The sequence below is a fragment of the Alnus glutinosa genome, chromosome 13, assembly GCF_958979055.1.
Source record: "Alnus glutinosa chromosome 13, dhAlnGlut1.1, whole genome shotgun sequence".
In the NCBI taxonomy this organism is placed as follows: domain Eukaryota; kingdom Viridiplantae; phylum Streptophyta; class Magnoliopsida; order Fagales; family Betulaceae; genus Alnus; species Alnus glutinosa.
Genome location: NC_084898.1, coordinates 9,950,899 through 9,973,143, shown reverse-complemented (window position 1 = coordinate 9,973,143; position 22,245 = coordinate 9,950,899). Strand labels below are relative to the sequence as shown.

Below are 22,245 nucleotides of genomic sequence, written 5' to 3'. Positions count from 1 at the left end.
TTAACAAATAACAATTTGGTCTAATATGACCAATCTTCCCACAATTATGAAAAGTAGGAACAAACTTATTTTGTGTTCCTGATTCCTTGGACTTTGGCATCACATGATTATTTAAGCAAGAATTTTCTAAACAAGTTGTATCTACTATTACAGGCTTAACATCAGAATTCTCTTTAGATAATTGAGATGAATTCGTGAAAAAAGGTGTAATCAAAAAAATAGAAGTCACAAAAGATAAGGATCACACTCAGGAATTAAATCCTTTAAACGGAGCGTACTTGCTCTGATACCAATTGAAAATAAAATATGACTTATAATTAACTGTGTGTGTGAACAGTGGTGCAAAAAAATATGAAATGCGAAATTTAAAAGGAGACAAATATTTTGTTAACGAAGTGGAAACTTTGTTAAGAGAAAAGCCACACCGGGGCAGCCAAACCCAGGATATCCACTATTCAGAAGACAAAGCTAGTACATAGATAGTAACACTCACCTACCCCGATGCAGCGATCGTACCTATTACTCTGACACGTACCTATACTTGAACACATCCCAACCAGGTCTCCTACCTGAAGGGGTCTTCAATAGATTACTTTACCTTAGGGCTCCTCCCTAAGATAGACTTTACACGAACCAAAGAGCACGCAACGGCAACGGCTAGAGAGCTAGCAGATCTTTAATATCTCCTTAAACACCCTCTCTAAGCTACAAGAAATTTACTACAGAATTCATACAAATTACATGCCTAGATACCTCTATTTATAGGCTACAAAAGACCTAAATCGAGTCTAAATCGATTTTCTCTAGGCGGCGTCCAGACGGTAGCTGAGGGCATCTGGACGGCCAACTATGCAATCGGCTTTCTAAATTCACTAATATTCTTTCCTAAATAGGGCCACTTCAAGACGGTGTTGCCCTAGCATCTGAACGGTTGCACTTTTGTTGGACGCAATTTTCAAAATAAGGACTGAGCGTCCGGACAGTGAAGACTGATGTCTAGACGGTTGTAAATCTTCTACACGGCTTGCCTTTCAAGGATAGCGTCCGGACGGAATAACGACGCTGTCCGGATGGTTGCAGCTAACTTCCCATATCTGTGTTTTGGAAAGGAAATCTTTTTACTTGTCGAACACTGAAAGATATCCAGAAGAGTTGCTAAGACGTCCGAACAGATACAACCTGGAACAGTTAGAAGCTTATGGACACAGATGGGAGTCCGAACGAATGTTGTTCGACTGAGGAGTGTTCAGACGAAATACCACGTTGTTCGGACGGATGCAAGGGACTTGAACTTCACTGTCTTGAATTCTGCATAGAGTCTTTTTGAAGCACAGAACTGAAGTGTAGACTCTGAATATAACAGTATCCCTGATTAATAAGCAACATTACATAGAAGTGATTTTGTCCAACAGAATGTAGCCAATCACAAACTAATAAATAATAAGTACAATTTGACTGTTGGGATGGTCAATGAACTAGGCAAGTTATGGCTACTTCATTGACTGTTGGGATGGTCAATGTACTTGGTTGTCGGGATGACTAAGGTACTAAAGTATGCTACTTTGACTATTAGTGCAAAAAAAGATAAGAAAACATGGTAAGGGAGTTTGTGCTCCAATAATTAGCCACTTAAACGAACAAGGAATTAATGGCCCTGGTAAGAGAGGAGTGCATAATAAAGTAAATAAGACTTTGCATATAAAACTATCATTACATCATTTTGTTGCATAGTGAATTTTTTAATAAATCAGTATTTCATAATATTATAGAAAACAGTTGACTCACTTGAAAATAGTATGGGATTCTGAAAAAATCCTCAATCACATACTTATTGGTGTAGGTTCTAAAGATGGAGAAACGGTTTATGCTAGCTTAAGGATTTTAAGGCTAACGTTTATTTAGCCAGTTATATTTCTTTGTAAACACTTGTATTCGTATTTTTATTTGTATTTCTTTTGGTATGTATATTCTAATAGGTTTTCTATGTATGTTTATCTGTCATTTGTGACACATGTTTCGTTATAGTTATAGTGCAAAGAAATTAAATAACTCATAATAAATGTCTAGAAGTATTTCAGTTAGCTCAATGTGTTATGTTGTAAATTCCTAAGTTCTAAAAGAAAAATATATTCCGCTGCTAAATCTTAACTCTGATGATGTCGTAATGTCACATTAAAATTAAAATTTTCACTTACGCCCTTTTGTAAAAGGCGGGGTATTACATGTCGGAACACGAACCAGATTTTACATAACCTTGATCTATTTATCCACTTTCAATAACCATTTAGGATTCTTTGAGATATGATTTATCTAATGAATCTTAACTCCCACTACAATATGGTTAGAACTTCAGATATGTAAATAGTAAAACACATAGAGTATGTGACGACCCAATTTTTTTTATTTAAAAAAAAATATATAAATGAATCATCACAGTGGCACGACTATTTGTCGCTCAACCAACATTTGGTACACGTCCCATAACATGTACTCGATATTTAGAGTTACATCTATACAGCGGAACATTCAATTATACATAATTTGAATAGCAGAAAAACACTTCTATAACATAACTGTTAATCACAAAAGAGCCATACATAATGTTAGTTTTTGTGTTGGCTACATTCTGTTGGACAAAATCACTTCTATGTAATGTTACTACTTTTACAGGGATGCTATTTTATTTAGAGTCTACACTTCAGTTATGAGCTTCAAGAAAACTCTGTGCAGAATTCAAATCAGTCAGTTCAATTCCCTTGCATCCGTCCGAACGACGTGGTATTCCATCCGGGGGCTCATTAGTCAGCAACATCCGTCTGGACGACTAGAACTTTTCTTCCGGAACAGTTCCAGGCTACCTCTGTCCAGATGTAATGGCAAATTGTCCAGACGCTCTTCAGAGTTCGAGATGATCCCAGTGTTCCAGTGAATCCGTTCGGACGAAGTGGCTATACCGTCCGGACGCCATTCAGTGTTTGACAAGCATTAGGGTTTCTCCCTCAAGACATAGTTATGGGAAGACGGCTGCAACCGTCCGAACGATGTGTGATCCCATCCGAACGATGTCCTCCATAAGGCAAGTCGTGCATACAAAGTTCAACCATCCGGACGTCAGTCTTCATGGTCCGAACGATTAAGCATCATATATGGAAATTCCGTGCACCAGTTCAACCGTCCGAACATCAGCCTTCAGGGTCCGGACGCTCAAAGCCTTATTATGGTAATTACGTGCAGCCGAAGTGCACCCATCCGGACGCTAGGGCAACACCGTCCGAACGTGGCCTTGTTATGGAAGCTTTCAGTGCTACTTTGGAATGGCGGTTGCAATTGACCGTCTGGACGCTCGGTCAAGCCGTCCGGACACCCTCCGGTATTTTGGACATATCTGTTTACTCAAATATCGGATTGGGACGAAATTGGCATCGTTGGAAAGCTAACGAAAAATTATGTAAATTAATTGTCTAAACGGCCATTAGAATCATCCGAACTGTCCCCGTACGGACAGAAGTATTAAGCGTCCGGATGGCCCTAGCGAAAATTCGAGAATTTTTCAGAATTGCTTTCCGGACACAGAAACAGTTGCCTGTCTGGACCCGTGTGCCAGAGACTTCATTTTTGACTCAAATTAGGGCTTCTAAAGCATACAAATAAGGGGTTCAAGGCATGCATTCGGCACAGAAGTCGGTGGTGAATTCCTTACAGCTTAGAAAGGGTGTTTAGGGAGATATTGAAGATCTGCTAGCTCTCTAGCTTTTGCCAGTGTGTGATTTGATTAGCTGTGAAGTCTATCTTAGAGGTTGGCCTTAAGGTAAAGGATTCCATTGAAGACCCCTTTAGGTAGGAGACCTGGTTGGGAGGCGTTCATGTTGGGTTACACGTTAGATTTCATGGTACGACTATTGCATCAGGGGTATATGAGTGCTACTACTTTGTAACTAGCTTTGTCTTCTGAATAGTGGATATCCTGGGTTTGGCTGCCCAGGAGTGGTTTTTCTCTTAATTGAGTTTCCACTTTTTCAATAAAATATTTGTCTCCTTTAATTTCCGCATTTAATATTTTATGACACAGTGTTAACACACACTCCATTTCAAGCATTTAATTCCTGAGTGTGATCCTCATCTCTTTGCGACTTCTATTTTTTTTTATTACACTTTTTATCATGGATTTCTCTTAGTTATCTGAAGAAAATTATGATATTGAGCTCTCTAAAGTTTTTGCTAAATTGGATAAAATGGTTCCTCCAAAAGAGCTCAAAAAGGTGAAGCAAGAAAAAGAGTCTTTAATTATACAATTGTCTGAATCACATGCTTTGATTGACTCTTTGAAATTTGAGAATACCATGTTGCTGAATATTATTCATGAACTTGAGAATAAATTGGCAAAATTCTCTAGTGATAATTTGAAGAGCATGCTTTGAATTCACTCAGATGTTTCTAACAAGCCTGATTTAACTGTTGATCATTTAAGTACTTCTACTTCACATGCTTCTAATTCTGAATTAGATATTAAGCTTGTGATAGAAGATACAACTTGTTTAGATAATTCTTGCTTAAATAATCATGTGATGCCAAAGTCCAAGGAATCAGAAACATGAGGTAAGTTTGTTCCTACTTGTCATAATTGTGGGAAAATTGGTCATATTAGGCCGAATTGTTATTTGTTGAAATCCCACAGGCCTTCGATTAAGCAGGATGCTCTGAGGAAAAGTGATATTGAAGATTCTTCCTCATCTAAATATGTCCCTCCTCATAGAAGACATATAAATGGTAAGGGCAATATTATTTGTAAGAATACTAATCATAATTCTGCAGAGAATATCAAGAAATATTCAAACATAAGAAGCTTGCCCACCTGTCATCACTGCGGCATCACCGGTCACATCTGACCCAAATGTCCACAGCTCCTGGCTCAGAAGTCGAAGGTTTCAAAAGGAGCTGCCAACAAGAGCTACATCAGGCACTCTACCTCTTACAACTCTTCAGGCTCCACGGCATCAGCAGAAGTTTGTTCCTACCAATCAGAGTGGCAAACCAAAGAAGAACAAATCAATGCACTACAAGAGAAAGCCGCAGAAGCCCAATGGCAGCCATGGCTATGAAGGATTGCTGAGCCTAATACAAGGTATGCTAAGGAGTATGGCCAACATGGACATGACCTGCAAACCATCTCCACGGGTTAAGCAGGTATGGGTCAAGAAGGATGAGACCATTTGCCCCTTGAGGGGGAGTCGACTCACCTAGTAGGTGATGTCTCTCATGCCTGGGATTTTGGTTCTAAATCCTAGTGCATGTCAGGTATGTTTGCATTGCATTGTCTATCTTGGCATATCTTATTCATGCCTTGCATTATGTTTGAGGAACTGTTTATTTTATCCCTCATATTTTCTCTTCTTGTCTTGAGAAACATTTGCAGATATTTTTTTTGGGGATGACAGTTAAAAGCACATCGGGCCACTGCTTTTCTATTTTGGTATTTCTAAACCTCTCTCCATGAGGACAGGTTTGGTTTTACCTTACATGCTGGGACTAGATGTTATTTCCTTTTCCATAAGCATGTTCTTGTTGTTTTTCTGTCTCATTTTTTTTTCAATAAAAAAAAAAAATGGGGGAGAAGATGCGGAATTTTATTTTTTCTCTCGATAGCTTTTCAGATATTGCATGTGTTTTTGTTTTTGCCTGATATCTCAATTCATTGTGCATTGATTAAATATGCTTATATATGATTGAGAGTTTATGCATGATATCTGCTAAGTTTTCTTGTTACATCTTAATGATAGATAGTTATTTTCCTCATGCGATGAAAATGTGCACTATCCAAAGCTCCCTTAAGGTACAAAATTTTCCTCTCTGACTTCTTGCTTATAGAAATTCTAATGAGAGAGATGTTTTTGATTAAGATGGTCAAATTGACCACATGCTAGTTGAACCTAAAGCCTAAAAATTCTAGCATTCTCTCTAGGTTGCAGTACCAACTAGAATCAAGCAGTAACTCTTCAGTTTTCTGTGCTATATGCTTATATTCACTACTTCTGTGCTGAAATAAGCCTTGTCCTTCATGGTGCAAGTAAAATTTTACCTTGTCCTTCATAGTATAAGTAAAACAATTAGGTGCTGCATCTTAGGGTGAGTGTATCAGATGAGGGTAGCTAGGCCCTAGTAAGATAAGGTTTGACTTTTGACTGATCTTTCATTGATTTTCTCTATTGTCTAGAAAATCTAGTTGCTTTTTGTCATATCAGTTAAATTCATACCTTTTGGAAAAGTCTTCACACACACACGCATTGCATGAGTTGAGTAATCTATTTAAAATTTCTATCTGCAGGGAAATTTGTGCTTATTGAATACTTAACTCTCATTTATATCTTTGCATATTTTTGCAATGCTATTTGATTGTTTTATAAGTTGATTATACATGCGTGTTCTGAAGCTAACTTTAGGGAAAAATATTTTCTTGCAAATTTTTCTCCAGTTTCAGATTTTCAGTGTGAAGCGTCCGGATGGACCTATTCTTAGGTCCGGATGAGCGCAGTCTTGTTGTACGCTGTCCTAGCAGTAGCCGTTCGGATGGTTAAGTGACATGTCCGGACGGGATCTCTACAGGCTTAAGACTTGTGTCTCTTTCTCTATCATACACACATCTTTGCATTTGATTTATCATGGCATGTTGTGTGTTTCTCTCGTGGATTTCTCCCGAGATTTTGGCATTCTTTGCACATCTCTTCTCATCCCATGATCTTCATTGTGTCTTCCGTTATTCTTTTAAGTTTTTGTGCTTTTAGAATATTGGAATATTTGTTGGGATATTTTCTTGAGATAGTGTGCATGAAAATCCTATTATGTCTTTGTGTTGGGTTGATATTGATATATTTGGGTCATTTGGATTGCGATCTTTGTTTTTGTAATTCTTGGGCATCCAATTGACAGCTATCATAATACCACTTTCTTTTTGGGACTAACAGGATCTAATATTTCTTTCTGATGTTATTTTTGGAAATATTTATGTTTAAATCTTTCCAAGAATATGTTGTCCAGCAGCTCCCAGCACAATATTTGATAGATGGATCCTTTGGAAAACTGACCATTGTTGAAGTTGGATGTTCAAATTCCAAAGGTCTCAAGATTCAGATGAGCTTTTTCCCCTAGCTCATGTAGAGCCTTCCGTAGCATTCCCTCAGATCTGTATCAGTCAGAGGTTCAGTGGTGAATCTCCTCATTTATCTAGCAGACCAGTTGCTTAGAGGATGTCAATCTGCAGATAACCAGTTTCAGGCCTTGCAAAATCAAGAGATTGAAGATTTTTTAGTCCATGGTTCCGGACTTCCTGAGCTAGAAGCCGAAGTAGTACAAATCCAGCTTTTTATACAGATTTCTCTCAGTTACTTGATTTCAGTGGATCAGCAGGATTTGGTACTTGGAGGATTTTTGTTCCTCTCTTTTGGGCCACTTGCAAACTCTTCTCTATTTTCCTATCGTTTTGGATTTTAGAACGTTTTTGTCTGTGGATATTATTACTCTGTTTACCCTTCTTCTTCTGAGACACTTAGGGGGAGTATTTTTGGTTTTTCTTCTTACTCTATTTTACCCTTTGTCCTTTTGTGACAAAAAATGGGGAGTAATTTTTTATTTGGAACGGGATTGTATTTTTAACCGGTCAATTGATTTTTGTCCCAGAATGGCCAAAGGGGGAGTTTGTTAGTTTTTGTGTTGGCTACATTCTGTTGGACAAAATCACTTCTATGTAATGTTGCTGCTTTCACAGGGATGCTGTTTCATTTAGAGTCTACACTTCAGTTATGAGCTTCAAGAAGACTCAGTGCAAAATTCAAATCAGTCAGTTCAGTTCCCTTGCATCCGTCCGGATGATGTGGTATTCCGTCTGGACGCTCATCAGTTAGCAACATCCGTCCGGAATATGAGAACTTTCCACCCGGATGCCCATCAGTGTCTAGAGGCTTCGAACAGGTCCAAGCTACATTTGTCTGCATGTAATGGCAAATTGTCCGAAAGCTCTTCGGAGTTCGAGAAGATCCCAGTGTTCCAGTGAATCCATTCGAACGACGTGGCTATACCGTCCGGACGCCATTCATTGTTTGACAAGCATTAGGGTTTCTGCCGCAAGACACAGTTATGGGAAGACGGCTGCAACCGTCCGGACGATCAAGCATCATATATGGAAATTGCGTGCACCAGTTCAACCATCTGGACATCAGCCTTCAAGGTTCGGACGCTCAAAGGCTTATTATGGTAATTACGTGCAGCCAAAGTGCAACCGTCCAGACGCTAGGGCAACACCGTCCGGACCGACCTTGTTATGGAAGCTTTCAGTGCTACTTTGGAAAGGCGGTTGCAGTTGACCATCTAGACGCTCGGTCAAGTCGTCCGGACACCCTCCGGTATTTTGGACATAACGTTTTACTCAAATATCGGATTGGGACAAAATCGGCATCGTTGGAAAGCTAATGAAAAATTATGTAAATTGATTTTCTGGACAGCCATCAGAATTGTCTGGAAGGTCCCAGTCCGTACAAAAACATTAAGCGTCCGGATGGCCCCCGTAAAAATTTGAAAATTTTTCAGAATTGCTTTCCGGACATTGAAACAGTTGTCCTTCGGGACGGCCAAGGCTACGGTCCAGAAGCACGTGCCAGAGACTCCATTTTTTCCTCGAATTAGGGCTTCTAAAGCCTATAAATAAGGGGTTCTAGGCATGCATTCGACACAGAATTTGGTGGTGAATTCCTACCAGCTTAGAGAGGGTGTTTAGGGAGATATTGAAGATCTGCTAGCTCTTTAGCTTTTGCCAGTGTGTGATTTGATCAGCTGTGAAGTCTATCTTAGGGGTTGGCCCTAATTTAAAGGATTCCATTGAAGACCCCTTCAGGTAGGAGACCTGGTTAGGAGGCGTTCGTGTTGGGTTACACATTAGAGTTCAAGGTACGGCCACTGCATCAGGGGTATGTGAGTACTACTTCTTTGTAACTAGCTTTGTCTTCTGAATAGTGGATATCCTGGGTTTGGCTGCCCCGGAGTGGTTTTTCTCTTAATTGAGTTTCCACTTCGTCAACAAAATATTTGTCTCCTTTAATTTCCGCATTTAATATTTTGTTGCACACTGTTCACACACATTTGTATAAATTGGAAGTCCAATAATTTTCACATAAGTCTATCTATTTAAGGCTTTAGCTTAACATTAATTACATACCAAAAGACTGGGTCTACAAACTACAAGTGTCATGTAGGACACGAGCCAACAACAAAAGACTACCAAAATGGGACGTCCAAGTCCACACAGCTACGACTCCAATGATATGCCTCAGTCACAGTACCCCAAATACAGAGCTACGGGGTCATCCTCTACATCCATTAAACCTACAGCCAAAGCATCAATATCTATACGGTTGTGGGGTTAACCACATCCGTACAGGTAAAAGTATGAGTTCACCACCTCAGTAATAAATTACTGAGGTCTCAACAATATAATTCTCATTGGTTTTCGCAATGAGCCAACCTTTACATTTTTACCCCACGTTTACAATAACGGCTAACTGTGACATGATAGGTTCATAAAAGGTTTCATAGCCAATATAGTAAACCATTATAATTTGGATCACCAAAACAATACATAATAATAACTCATGTGACTCAAACATTCCCATACGCAAGCTTTCCATTCTTTTGGGGAAATGCAAGCATACGTGAGCATCTAAGACTTAGTTGACACTATGTCTTGACCTTATGTGCGTATGAGTCATCCATACTTATGGGAAATCCTGATATACGCACACTCCCAAACATGCATCGCAAATGAGGAATTGATATAACATCTCAGCCATGGACACATGCATTTCTTCTGTACCTTAGGGGAATACGTGCATATATACATTTCAAAACCTTACATCAATATGATTCCAACAACGCAACCAATCCATTCAATGTCATACTTCAGTCATATGTGAATACATAACGCTTTGTACTTTTGGGGAACGCACATATTGTACGCACACCTAACACATGCCATCTCATGAAATCTACTTAATGTCAGTACTCGGTCGCACATGCATACATGATATTCCGAACTTTTGGGGAATCCATGTACTACATACACTCCCGCATACATGTCATCTCGTAGTATGCCATACAACCCAGTTGAATATCACTATACATATGTTCCCCATCCCATACCAGGCAACATAGGCATACCAATACGTCTAGCACAATCCAAATGCAATCAAATCATACATCACAATGCTATGCATGCTCATTGTTTCATTTCTGTTTCTTTGCTTGCAAGGCTACAACCCCAGGATTTGTTTCTGAGGCTCCACCCTAGTCTCCACCCATTGAGGCTCCAACCCCAAGGGCTCATTTTCTTATCCATGAGGCTACAACCCTAGGACTTGATTCTGAGCCTCCGACCCCCCACCCATTGAGGCTCCAACCCCAAGGGCTCATTCTTTATCCATGAGTCTACAACCCTAGGACTCATTTATGAGGCTCTGACGCCCTAGTCTCCACTCGCATGCCTGAGCCTTAAATGCATCATGATGTTTCCAGCTCTCTGCGAGCTCTGCAACCAAGTTATCTTTGGCTTCTAATTCTTCGGCAAGCTGAGGTAGTGCCTCAATCGTTCGAGCATTCGCTTCCTAGGCCTCAAGACTAAATCCTTCTTATTGTCATCGCTCCTCAGCAATTGCTTGATCCTGGGCAGCAACGTCTTGGTCCCAGACCATAATCAAGTCTCGCAACCGAGTAACTTTGGGTTCCAGCCCCCTCAAAGTTGAAACCTCAATCTCGAGGTTTGCAATCCTGGCCTGTATCTCGACTACGTCAAGTGAAGGATTTACATTCATGCTTCTCAGGAAGTTTCGTCACAATGCGGCCACCTTGACAATGAACTAAAAGACCGAAAAAACAAGGATTTGTCGACCCGACATCGGACAGAAACTCCTCTAAAACAACCAAAGTGACAACTCCCAAGGGGCATCCAAGTAGACCTTCCCTTTCTATTAGGGGTCTTCTTTGGGAAGTACTTACCTTGCTAACTGCCGGAGTATAATAGCGAGGATCGGTCTGAGTCGGGCGTTGCTCTTCACTCTGGACTTATTACTCTTCTCCGGTCCGAGTTGGTTGTTGATCCCCGATTCAAATGTTCACGTAGGGGTGGACCGATACAGAACTCGAAAGATCTTCAACTTGATGTTCATCTCTTCCACCTCACCTTCTTTCGAGACGTGTTCGCCTCTCACAGAGCGGCATCCGTCCCAGCAAAACCTTGTTATCTAGAATGTTGTACCCAATGTACTCTCATAAAGTAGCATCCATCACGATCTTGTCGAAGTCGATCCCGTCTGTCTAATGAACTCCCCGCCGAGAGTAAGAGATCATCTTGGCAACTTCGGCCCGATCGACAATGTTCAGATGCGGGGGCTCCTGTAGGTCGTCGTCTAAGGGTGCCCATTCTTGGGGAATTCTCTGCCCCTAGGGAAGCTCCTTTGAAGAAGATATAAATAGGAGGGTTGCAATTAATGCTCCAATATACCACGCGTACCCGAGAATTGAAGCGTCTCCCATCAATTCAGCTGCCAACCCAAAACTTGAGATCAATCTTCAAAGCAGCGCCTCGAGAAATCCATATTTGAAAAATATTCTTGTAATTAATTCTCCTATGTTCAAAATTCAAATAAGAGAATTTGGGGTAACTGTTGGGGAAATTATCATTCCCAAAGCTAAGTGGGCCCATGGCCAAACTGGGGGCCCACCGGTCTAAATGGCCCGGATAGACCCGCTCGATCACGAAGGTCTCGGATGCTTACTGAAGAAATCTTACAGCTAGGTCGTCTCAGAGTATCAGCATCTTGGAATCACAATCATCTCGGATATTCTAGAAGAACATACCAAAGGCCCATATTCACCTTGTAATATCCGAGATATTAATTAAGCGTTTAAAATGTAAATTAGAATAATTAAATTATTAGAATTAGTAAAACGTCAAGAAAATGCTTAGAAAATATTTAGAAAACACTTAAGGTCGAGTCCGGGTGAAAAAGAATGCCCAAATGGACATTCTGGTTGCAAAGTTCGCAACTCGTTTGAAAGCTGTCCAGACCCTCATGGGACACATTCCCAGCCCATCCGGGCCCTCTTGCAAATGCTGAAGTCCGAGAGCTAACATTTGAGCTCGTCCGGACCCTCATCAAACGCGCATGATTTAAAATGTACGTGTACGGACCCTTACTCACCCTGTCTGGACAGCACCTAAGATAAATGCGAGAACGAATTTTTTAGACTCATTTCTCTTGATTTTCTTTTTCCCAAATACGATTTTTCTTAGGATTTTCATATAAAACCCTTGATCTACGAAGATCTAACCGTTCAACCTCAAATCCGACTTTGGAAAACGTGATCTACGAGGCCCGATCTACGTTTCTACTGATCGTTTTGAAGTAAATTGTTGAACTTATGTTTTAGAGATTTTTAGGTGAAATCTTGTAAATATGAGTTTAATCCTCACTATTCTTTAGGTATTTGGCCACTTGAAGCTTGCTAGAGGCAACCCAAACCTTGGGTATTAGTTTGATGAACTTGTGGTAAGTTTTCTCTCAAATCCTAATTTATGGGTATTTTATGAGTTTAACCCTAAGATTCTCTTATGGGTTAATGTTATTGTGATTAGGTTAGTGAATGTAATTAATGGGTTAGTGTTTAATGTTATGGGTATCTATTTGGGTTGTGATTTTTAATGACTAACCCTAAGTAAATATATTGGGTTAGTGCTATTTGGGTTTGGTTAGTGCTTATGGTTTACAGTTAAGTGTTTGGAACACTAGAAATTCTATGGCTTTCCATGGGTTAGCTCTTTGGTAATTTAAAAGCTAAATATTAGTTAGTGTTAGAGAAATATTAAGTAATGTGCAATGTGTTTACAGTGGCACATTGCGAGAAGTTATCTAGGAAGCCTAGTTGAGCTTATTATCTGCGCAGCCAAGGTGAGTATTCTACTCACTGAGAAAACTACTACTTTTATGTATTTTATAGAAATGCAAATAATATGTTGTTTTTCATACCGAACTAACATTATGTTAAATATATGTTTTGGATATTTTTAGTAGTTTAAATTATCTTGAGATATATCAATGATCTTTATGAGAACTTAGAACTGAATGAGAAATATGACTTGAATATTGATTTAGTGAGTTTTATTGGAAATTGACATATTGAATTGTTTACTGTTTTATGAGAATATTGTTTATCAAAAGAGCATGATCATGATTTTGGGAGTAATAAATTTAAATGGTTTTGGGGTATAAAGCATAGTGTTGAGAAAAGACCAATGGGCTTGCATTCCCCTATGGCATTGTTTGTAAAAGACCAATGGACTCCCGTTCCCCTATGGCGTAGTTTGTAAAAGACCAATGGGCTTGCGTTCCCCTGTGGCGTAGTTTGTAAAAGTTCAAAGGGCTTGCGTTCACCTATGGCCTAGTTTGTAAAAGACCAGGCGTAGTTTGTAAAAGATCAAAGGGCTTGCATCCCCCTATGGCCTAGTTTGTAAAAGACCAATGGGCTTGCATTCGCCTATGGCTTAGTTTGTGAAAAAATATAGACTTCTAATTTAACGTATGTGTGTGATCAATTGTGCAACAAAATATTAAATGCAAAATTTAAAAGAGATAAATATTTTGTTGACGAAGTGTAAATTCTTATTAAGAGAAAAACCACTCTAGGGTAGCCATACCCAGGAAATCTACTATTCAAAAGACAAAGCTAGTTACAAAGCACTCGTACTCACATACCTTCGATGCAGTAGTCGTACCATTAACTCTAACACGTACATATACGTGAACGCTTCCCAACCAAGACTTCTACCTGAAGAGGTCTTCAATGGACTCATTTAGCTTAGGGCTCCTCCCTAACCTAGACTTCACGGGTTGATCAAATCAAACACAAACACCGTAAGAGAGCTAGCAAATCCAACAATCTCTGCCTAAACACCTTCTCTTAGTACACTGTAATTCAGTACCGAATTCACTAAATAATACAAGCCTAGAGACCTCTATTTATAAGCTTCAGAAGACCTATTACAACATTGATTTGGAGTTCTCTGGGAGGCGTTCGGACTTAGACATAGGGCGTCTTGACGACAAGTAGCAACCGACTTCCATAACGCGCTTCATGCGTTTCATCATTAAACTTCAACCTCCGCATTTGGACGGTGTTGCATTAACGTCTGGACAGTTGCATGCTATCTTCACTAACCAGGTCTGCTGAGCTGTTAAAAATCTTCCCGAACACTGATGGGCATCCGGACGTTTCTCTAGGCTGTCTGGACGGCAAATAGGGAACCGACTTTTGCTGAGTTGTAAACTACGCAGAATCTTCCTAGAATCCAGAAATTGCCTTCTTGATGTTTGTGACACTAATACTTGTCATGTTAAGGCCTTTCCGTAGTTGAGAAAATATGGTCTTAATATTTTGAAGACTCTGGATAATTACGACGTCCTTGTTTCAACAATACACTAATATGGCAGTGATTTAGTCAACAGAATGTAGCCAGTAAAACTAACAGTTTGTAAAAGACCAATGGGCTTGTGTTCCCCTATGGCATAGTTTTTACAAGACCATTGGGCTAGCGGTTACCCCTTTGGCAGTAGTTTGTAAAAGACCACTGGACTAGCGGTTACCCCTTTGGCAATTGTTTGTAGAAGACCACTACGCTGGCGGTTGCCCCTTTGGCACATTGTTTGCAATAGCATGCACGTATTTTATTAGGAGCATTATTGTGTTTCTATTCCGGATTTCTATAGTAGTTTTTATGCTAGACGTATTAGTATGCATATGAGTTTTAATGGATAAGAACATATGTATATTTGTATTGACTATTCGCATGTTTTATAGGCATTGAGTTTGGATGTACCTAGACATTCACATTGCCTGGAATTAGAAATGCTAATGTCTATGTATAGATAGACGAACTATTATTTGTTCTTCATCAAAGACGTGCTTGGATATTGAGTTCCACTCTAGTGCTCGCATGATCAATTGACGTTCAAAGGCACTAAGCCTAAATGTATTTAGATATTGTTGGGGATAAATCCCACTCAACCCGATCCAAAGAGGAGATTCAAAAGTCAAATAGGTCCAAACAGATAAGAATAATGATAAGATAAGAATAATGATCATATCAGAGGTCTAAGAAGATATCAGATCAGAAGTCTAAGAAGATATCAAATTGGAAGTCTAAGAAGATATCCAATTAGAAGTCTAGTAGAGAATTGAAGTCCAATTAGAACTCGGACAGCAGTTCTAGATCAACAAGGAGCAGGAGTCCTAATCCAGGTTTGACTCCACATCTATGCCTATAAATAGGCCCATACCCCAGGTATAAACGAAGACTCAATTTTATGCATAGAGGATTATTTTCTCACAGGAGCTAACTTAGGCATCGGAGCGGGACCCCCGGAAGGGTCCCTAGGTTTTGTTGTTTTGCAGAGTTATTGAGAAGTGTGAAGAACATCAAAGGAACGTGCAGATTCACACCATACCAGAAACTGTACCAACAGTTTGGCGCCGTCTGTGGGAACGATTATTCGTTCCTCATAAAAGAAAAATAAGATCCAGCATGGTGATGAACACACGTTCCGGAAGCCAGACCAATCGACAGCCCGTGGCCCCACAGGAACCGGCTATTCAGAATAATTTGCAGCCTCCACCGAACCCTCCCCCGGGGGGTGGAGATCAAGATCGCATAGCAGCGTTGGAAGCCCAGATTGAAGACTTAAATGCAGAATTGTTACGCATGAGGACGAGACAGCCCAATCCCGAGATGAACAGGGATGAGCGTGAGGAAGAAGATCACAATAGCAACATTAATCCTCGGAGGGAGGATGACCGCCAAGGAGATCTGAGCAGAATTATTGCCGAGCTGGAGAGAAGGTACACGTACATGGAGATGGAAAGAAAGGACAAAAGCAGATCCGTAATGGTGGACAAGCTGCTAATGGGTACAGACTCACCCTTCACCAGACGGGTGGCAGACTATCAGCTTCCCGATAAGTTTAAGGTACCCCAAATTCTAAGTTATGCAGGAGACAGAGATCCCTTGGATCACCTAGAGAATTTCAAAGCTCATCTAGACCTTCACGGGACACCCGATGAAGTAGCATGTCGGGCCTTCCCTCTTACTCTTTCGCGGAATGCCCGAGACTGGTTCAGGAAGCTGCCCCCGAATTCCGTTGATCAGTTCAAAGAATTGTCCAAGATATTCCTAACGGAGTTCTTGGCTTTCCGGACAAGGAAGAAGCCTTCGGGATATTTGCTATCATTGCACCAGCAGGGCAATGAAAGTCTTAAGGAGTTTATGGCTCGGTTCAACCGAGAGAAGGCTACGGTCGAAGATCCGACCGAGGATATGATCTTTGCTGCCATTTATCAGGGAATTTCACCCAAGGAGCCTTTGATGAAGAAATTGATCCGGAAGCAACAGAATACCTTGCAGGGCCTCATGGATAAGGTAGAAGAATTCATTAATCAGGAAGAGACGCTGAAGTCTATGGCCAGTTCTAGACTACCCCAAGAGATAGCCCCAGAAAAGAAAAGGAAAGTATTCAGAAAAGCTGATGGGGAAGAGCATAGGCAGGTAAAGAAGTTCAAAGATTACAACTTTACACCTCTCAATGCCGAGATATCAGAAGTCCTCATGGAGATCAAGAGAGATCCGGCGTTTCGGGAACCGCAAAAGATACCAGGTAATCCTCCTTATAGGAATGTAGGGAAGTATTGTGATTTCCATAAACAAGCAGGTCATTACACCGAGGGGTGCGTAACCCTAAGGTTGTTAATAGAAGAATTCATAAAGAATGGCAAGCTAGTTCGGTTCTTGGGAGAGCGACGGAACCATCCAGGAAATAACAGGCCTCGGAATCATCAGGACTATCAGCCCCGAGATCAACAGCCACGGGATTACTATCCCCGAGACCGTCCTCAACTAGGCGAGAGGCATCAAGAGAATGATCCCCGAGATGACATAGAAAGAAGAGAAGACCGAGGAAGCAGAAGCCCTAGGCATAGAGAGCCGAGGCAACAGCAGTACCTGCCCGTGATCCCATAAAAAGGACTCTCGGGAATTTCAGGCTTGCTTTTATTTTTTTAGTATTTATATTTGCAAAGAACTAAACTTTTATTTTCAATTCAGACTAGACAGAAATTTACCCAGATTTTGGGAATAATTATTTTCAGAATAAATGAATAAAGCTGACTTAAGCATCGGAGTGTTCTCGGTCTAGGGACCGGGAACCCGTTGATGTCGCTTCTTTTGCAGGCAAAAACTCTCGGATTAGTCCTAGCCGAGAGTCTCGGATCAGTCCTAGCCGAGTGCAAGAAGAAATCTCTCGGATCAGTCCTAGCCGAGAGTCTCGGATCAGTCCTAGCCGAGTATAAGAAGAAACTTCTCGGACCAGTCCTAGCCGAGAAGGAGGCTCTCGGATCAGTCCTAACCGAGAGCAAGAAAAAACTTCTCGGATCAGTCCTAGCCGAGAGCAAGAAAAAACTTCTCGGATCAGTCCTAGCCGAGAAGGAGCCTCTCGGATCAGTCCTAGCCGAGAGCAAGAAGAAACTTCTCGGACCAGTCCTAGCCGAGAAGGAGCCTCTCGGATCAGTCCTAGCCGAGAGCAAGAAAAAAACTTCTCGGATCAGTGCTAGCCGAGAAGGAACTTCTCGGATCAGTCCTAGCCGAGAAGGAGCCTCTCGGATCAGTCCTAGCCGAGAGCAAGAAGAAACTTCTCGAAGCAGTCCTAGCCGAGAAGGAGCCTCTCGGATCAGTCCTAGCCGAGAGCAAGAAGAAACTTCTCGGATCAGTCCTAGCCGAGAAGGAGCCTCTCGGATCAGTCCTAGCCGAGAGCAAGAAAAAACTTCTCGGATCAGTCCTAGCCGAGAAGGAGCCTCTCGGATCAGTCCTAGCCGAGAGCAAGAAAAACTTCTCGGATCAGTCCTAGCCGAGAAGGAGCCTCTCGGATCAGTCCTAGCCGAGAGCAAGAAGAAACTTCTCGGATCAGTCCTAGCCGAGAAGGAGCCTCTCGGATCAGTCCTAGCCGAGAGCAAGAAGAAACTTCTCGGATCAGTCCTAGCCGAGAAGGAGCCTCTCGGATCAGTCCTAGCCGAGAAGGAGCCTCTCGGATCAGTCCTAGCCGAGAGCAAGAAGAAACTTCTCGGACCAGTCCTAGCTGAGAGTCTCGGATCAGTCCTAGCCAAGTCCAAGAAGAAAACTCTCAGATCAGTCCTAGCCGAGAGTCTCGGATCAGTCCTTGCCGAGAGCAATAAGAAGGTAATGGGGGGTAAGATTTAACCCTCAGGTTTTGCAGGTTAGCAGGTTTTCAGAAGGAGACAAAGATCGGGTTTCCTTAGACATGGAATTCCCATTATTCAAGCAAGCTTCGGATAAGGGAATTGGGGGGTAACTGTTGGGGATAAATCCCACTCAACCCGATCCAAAGAGGAGATTCAAAAGTCAAATAGGTCCAAACAGATAAGAATAATGATAAGATAAGAATAATGATCATATCAGAGGTCTAAGAAGATATCAGATCAGAAGTCTAAGAAGATATCAAATTGGAAGTCTAAGAAGATATCCAATTAGAAGTCTAGTAAAGAATTGAAGTCAAATTAGAACTCGGACAGCAGTTCTAGATCAACAAGGAGCAGGAGTCCTAATCCAGGTTTGACTCCACATCTATGCCTATAAATAGGCCCATACCCCAGGTATAAACGAAGACTCAATTTTATGCATAGAGCATTATTTTCTCACAGGAGCTAACTTAGGCATCGGAGCGGGACCCCCGGAAGGGTCCCTAGGTTTTGTTGTTTTGCAAAGTTATTGAGAAGCGTGAAGAACATCAAAGGAACGTGCAGATTCACACCATACCGGAAACTGTACCAACAGATATGGTGTTGCCTGTTTCTGGAAATGAAAATGCATGTCTCTATATAGGTGAGCATAATGCCTTGTTTTATTGTTTCTAAAAGCATTGAGCTTTAATGTGCATGGATGTTTACATTGCTCAGAATTGGAAAATGTAATATCTTTATATAGATAGGCGAACTGTCATTTGTACATCAGCAGAGATGTGTTTGTATCCTAGAGTTTCACTTAAGTGCATGCATGATTGAACTGTTGTATCAAAGGCACTAAGCTTCAATGTACCTAGATATGGTATTAACCATTTTTAGTGGAAGATGTTAATATTTTTGTATAGATAGGCGAACTGTCATTTGTTTATCAACAGAGACATGCTTGTATCCCAGAGTCCTACTCCAATGCATGCATCACTACAAAAAAAAAAAAGATTTTTGCCACTTGCAGTTCGCCACGTGTACAGTCACTGTACACGTGGCGAACTGTTGGCCACGTACAAGTGGCCACGCAAATACACGTGGTGGATCCGGTTGACACTAACTGCACAGTTGGCCACGTGTATTTTAATACACGTGGCCAATTGGCCGCGTGTATTAAAATACAAGCGGCCAACATTTGCCACGTGTATTCTAATACACGTGGCCACTGTTGGCCGCGTGTATTCTAATACACGTGGCCACTGTTGGCCGCGTGTATTAAAATACATGTGGCAAATGTTGGCCACGTGTATTAAAATACATGAGGCCAATGTTAAATTTATTTTTTCATATTTAATTCTGTTTTTTAATTTCTTTTTATTTAATATATATATATATATATATTTGGTAGAATTCTCCAAATTTATTTTATCCAAAAATATCACAAAATCAAATTACACAAATTTATCAAAACAACAATATTTAAAAATTTGAATATCATGTACTAATAAATGTATTCGTTACTAACAACAAATACTTACACAACAATATCAACAAATTTGAAAATCTTGATCTAATAAAATTATTCGTTACTAACAAAAAAAAAAAACAAAAAATATCTACAAATCTGGAGGACGTCGCTGCGAATCACGAGGTGCAGTCCCAGGCGTGAACTCGCCAACCGACGATTGTCCCGCAAGAGATGGTGTAACGGGCGATGGAGTCCCGAGAGGGGATTGTTGGCTCAGCAATTGTCCAACAGGCGACAACGGACCAACCGTGTGACGACCCATTTTTTTTTTTTTATACAAACATAAAACGAGTCATCACAGTGGCACGACTACGTGTCGCTCAGCCAACATATGACACATGCCCCATAACATGTACCTGATAATCAGAGTATAACATACATCTATCTATGCAGCGGAAAACATAAATCTGAATAGCGAAAATTACAACTTCTACATCTATCACAAGTTAATTACAACAAAGAGCCATTTAACATCTATCTGTTTGAGTCTTATTAACACTATAACAATAATGGCTTAACAAAAAATAAGTGACACAAACGTCACAAGCCATACCAAACCTATAAAATAGTGGACAACCCGTGGTCCAACAATTACAACTGTCGCGGCGAGCTTCAGTCATAATATCCCAAGCACACTACTACCGACCCATCGACTATACCGAAGTACCTGCAGCCAAAGAAACATCATCTACACGGTTGTGGTGGTATCCACATCCGCATAGGTGAAATAATGAGTTCACCGCCTTAGTATACCTCATACTAAGACCTCAGTGATATAAGACTAACTGAGTTTTCACAAAGAACCAACCTTTATTTTATTTTTAGTCGTGCAAGCACTATATTAGCCACAATTTACCAACAGCTAATGCAGCAAACACCGACTATTCAGAAAACATTTAAAACATACTATATAGCTGTGAACATATGTAGAAGTTCCAATCTACCGCTTGGAAGATTTTACATATAGACCCCTCTATAATAATACTTTTCATCGGTCGCTTGGTCATATGTGCACACGATCACTCCATCACAGATATCACGTATACACATAAGTCTTAAGCAAAGAACATGGCATCTTACTCTTCCGTACTAGGACAACATCCGTCAACAAAACACTCGCAACACCATCTCTAATCGTATTTCAGCTTCGTGCCTTACGCCAGTAGATCATGAGAGCACTAGAGCTAAACTCAATCATGCTAACACGTCTTTCCTGGAGAACAAGAACAGTCAACCTTTCTACTCATAGACATGCCATTACTTGCACTCGGGCAATCATGTATCCATGTACTTTCAAGTTCAATGTATGATATTAACACATGACTATCCGATAGAAATATACATAAGCGCTTTTCATCTAAGACACTTATGCATACCAACACGTCTAGTAAAATCTACTCATAACATAAAAACGTCACTCATTAAACAATGCCATACATGATATGCATGACTGGGTCTACTGGGGCTTCGGTCCCCCACGATGCTGATAACTGCTGTTTTACTGTGTATCCTGTTCCTTTACTGCTGTACTACTGTTGATGTATGCTCTATACTACATTCTCGATGTTCCGTGCTTGACAGTATATATTTCACTACTGTATCATGCTCAAATCATGCAGTTGTTAAATCACGTCCTCTTAACACTAAACAAATCCAACATTTTACCCAACACTTTGAAATCATTCAAAACATATTCTCTTCAAAAAACTAAACAGTTTCAACATGACATGTTCTCAAACAATTTGCATAATTTAAATCTCAACCGCAGAACTTAACATTTTAAATCTATTCAATACTTTTCACTCATACACTATCTCTTTAACATCATTGATATAGTTTAAACATAATCGAAACTAAACAAATCATCTCAAAGCATATACATTTCATCATATGGTTGGTTCGGATTCATAAACAATATATATATTTTTATCAATCCAATACATATAAAAATATATATTTTCTCAGTGAGTGGAATACCCACCTTGGCTGCATTAGACTCCTGACTCAAACTTCCACTGGATTCCAATTACTCGAACTCTACATTGGAGAACCCATTGAAGTCTCCAATAACACGATCCTGCAAACGTTGGTAGCATTAGACTATGCTATTGAACCTAAACTCTATGACACAGAAACTACCCGCTTGCTCACACGTCACATCACTCGCTTTTAAAGCTAGCTAGACACCTTAAGCTATTATTAAACTTACCATTGGTTTTTGGTTCCTATTGTATCTTGTTTATTATCATAAAATGTATTTACTCCTTTTACTAGCTCATTTATTATTGTTGCACCTCATCATCTATGTTAATCATTTTTATAGCGTGTTGCTTATTTACTAAGTTAACCATATGTATTTAGCATGTATGCATGCATATGTATATATGTACATA

At 40.4% G+C, this 22,245-nt stretch overlaps 1 long non-coding RNA gene across 1 annotated transcript; it reads right to left on the bottom strand.

Annotated features, from left to right (window-relative positions):
• Nucleotides 1–20,302: 20,302 nt before the first annotated feature.
• LOC133855008 (uncharacterized) lies at nt 20,303–21,924 on the bottom strand. The gene is made up of 2 exons (XR_009896907.1): nt 21,834–21,924; nt 20,303–20,540 (listed from the first exon to the last, which is right to left on the bottom strand). It is a non-coding gene; the product is annotated as an uncharacterized LOC133855008 (long non-coding RNA).
• Between the last annotated feature and the right edge of the window lie 321 nt (nt 21,925–22,245).